Source organism: Leiobunum rupestre, chromosome 5 (assembly GCF_980474605.1).
Source record: "Leiobunum rupestre chromosome 5, qqLeiRupe1.1.hap1, whole genome shotgun sequence".
In the NCBI taxonomy this organism is placed as follows: Eukaryota; Metazoa; Arthropoda; class Arachnida; order Opiliones; family Sclerosomatidae; genus Leiobunum; species Leiobunum rupestre.
In genome coordinates, this window is record NC_143388.1 from 24,850,572 (window position 1) to 24,853,514 (window position 2,943).

The following is a 2,943-nucleotide window of genomic DNA, read 5'->3' on the forward strand; positions in this document are numbered from 1 at the left end:
AAAATGTTATATATTGTAAAATAATGTAAAATGTAAAATAATGCAAAATGTTTTGTTATGTAATGTAAAATAATGTAAAATGGTATGTTACGTAATGTAAAATAATGTAAAATGGTATGTTATGTTATGTAAAATGTAAAATAATATAAAATGGTATGTTATGTAATTCTGATCTTATAACGTTATTTGTTATCACAATAATTTATAATTTTTATCACGAACAATATTTTTATTTTGTGACGTTTTTTGGCCAAATTAATTATACCGTTGATTAAAACATGATTGTACATTTAATGATTTATCAGAATTAAATATCTACTAAAACTCAATTTATTTACTTAGCAAATGATTTGTACAAGTGAAAATTTAAAATATTATCGTTATCAGTATATTTTTACACGTATTTACGCGTACATAAGGAATTTAAATATATAATTATTTTCAAATATATTTCATACGAATGTTTGAATAAAAAAATCGAACAGAAATTTCCTAAAAACGTGTTTGGATTACTACGTTTTATAAATAAATTATAACAATATGAAGTACGGTTTTGACCTTAAAAATAAAGCCCACAGCTCCGAAATTATCTCAAAGCCATCTTTACGAAACTGTCGAAACGGCATTGAAATTTTCGGTTCAATTTCATTTCCTTTTACAATTTATAGCGTATGATTTTTTATATTATCTTTAACAATTTTACGTGCGTGATTGCCTTTGGCTGTACTAAAATTTCACCCCCTTCTCGACCGCCCTTAGGTATTTTACGTTGTTTAAACCCCTCCCTTGAAGGATTTCTGGCTACGCCACTGTAAGCGAGTGTCAATAATATCCAACTCTTGAGCTGTGCGAGTAGTGGCTTTAGGCAATCGAGTCGGTTATCGAGTATCAATTTTTTTTCATCGAGTATTCGAGTCGGTTATCGAGTATCAATTTTTTCATCGAGTATTCGAGTCGGTTATCAAGTATCATTTTTTTCATCGAATATTCGAGTCGGTTATCGAGTATCAATTTTTTCATCGAGTTTTCGAGTATAAATTTTTCATCGAGTATTCGAGTCGGTTATCAAGTATCATTTTTTTAATCGAATATTCGAGTCGGTTATCGAGTATCAATTTTTTCATCGAGTTTTCGAGTCGGTTATCGAGTATAAATTTTTAATCGAGTATTCGAGTCGATTAATATTGAAATCGCGTCGAGTAATCGAGTACTTGATTAAGGGGATATTATTCGAGTCGAGTAACTTAAAAAAACCTCGAGTAATATTTTTAACGAGTCGGGTTATCGAGTACTTGATTAGGAGCCTGTTTTATTCAAGTTATTATGAAAAAAATTTCAAAGAAGTATAAAGTAACTTTCAATGCTGAAAAAAATTTATTTGCCCCCCCCCCTCCAAAAAGTTGTAAAAATCCCCTTTTGAACTATGAACTACGAAGATAGCAAAAACAAATACTCGACGAGTTTAGAGAGCAGCTTATTCGAGTAATCAGGTACCCGAATATGCAATTTTTGGTACTCGGTAATAAACGAGTATTCTCCAATTATATATAGACGGTAAAATAAATTCCAACGGCTTCCCAGCCTCGGAAGGGTTTTTGAATTTGGGGGTAGGAAAAAAGGGGAAACGTTTCGTGACAGCATGGCTGCCAGCCTCCCCACTTCGAGACTTTAATTGTCACTGAAGTCATTTCAATCGTTTTTCTCGTCTATTACGATTGATCTCAATTAATAATTTGTATTTTAATTTAAAGAATTCAAGTTATAGGTAAATTTACAGTTAAACAACCATTTGGTCTAGCTTTTATTCCCGAAATATAATGGTCAGTTTACTTAGATGGCGCCACGTGCTCTACGAAGAATCACGATTTAGATATTTGTTACTCGGCGACAGTTAAAATTTGGTCTCTGCGCATGCTCCAATACCAACCAATCCGGTGTTCCCTCCCTGGCTAGTGTCCAGTTTTTAAGTGGCAATGACGGTTTCAAATTCCACCCCCATTTATTTTACCGTCTATTCGAGGTACTCGACCTCAAAAAAGGCCGAGTACTCGATGATATTCGAGTACTCGCACAGCCCTAACAGTTAGACGAAAAAGCAGACGAGGATGGTACTTTGATGTCGTACCTCAGCGTGACCTCGGCGAACTATGACGTCAGCTTGTTGTGACAAGTACAATCCAAATAGTTTTTTTGGAGCCGGTAGATGGTGGTGCGGTTATTGAAACTCGCTTATTGATTGGCTGGCTGCCTTAACTACAAAGCCTTTGCCACCGCCGCAGAAAAACTGGGTGACGCTCATTTGGAAAATGAAATCACCACAAAATGGAAACACGTCCCGATTCGTTCTGACCTCGAAATTCTCTGTTAATTTGTAATACTCTACACGTAATAAACTCATTTATTTATTAGGTTCAAATAAATGTAAATGCTTTAAATAAACTACTTAATTGTTAGTGTCAAGATGTAATTATATTAAAAACAGGTTGTAGTGAGGGTTAGCCTAAGATGAGGGTAAAGAAAGACTCGAAAAAGTGTCGACCAAGTACCCTGAATTAATGGCTTTAAAATCAGCGGCGCGTTTAGGTAATTTTCAGATAACGTATAGCGTAGCTTAGTATGGCATAAAATTTTATTTCATGTTGAAACTAGTGTTGTATGTAAATAAATAATAATTTATTTATATAAATTTAATTTTGTTTAAAATATTTATTACGAAAAATATTGAGTAATATTTCTGTTTACTTTTAGTTTGGTCACCCATGGCTTAACACTTCGAACGAAACAACTAATTAAATTTTTGGATATTGCAAAACCAAATGAAGCAAATATGCCTTTTTTACGCTAATAATTAAAACATGTGATAAATTAGTACGATCGACCCCGATTTACGGACCTTTACGGTTCGGTTGTTATAAGAAGAGTATCCAAACTGGGTGAAGTAAG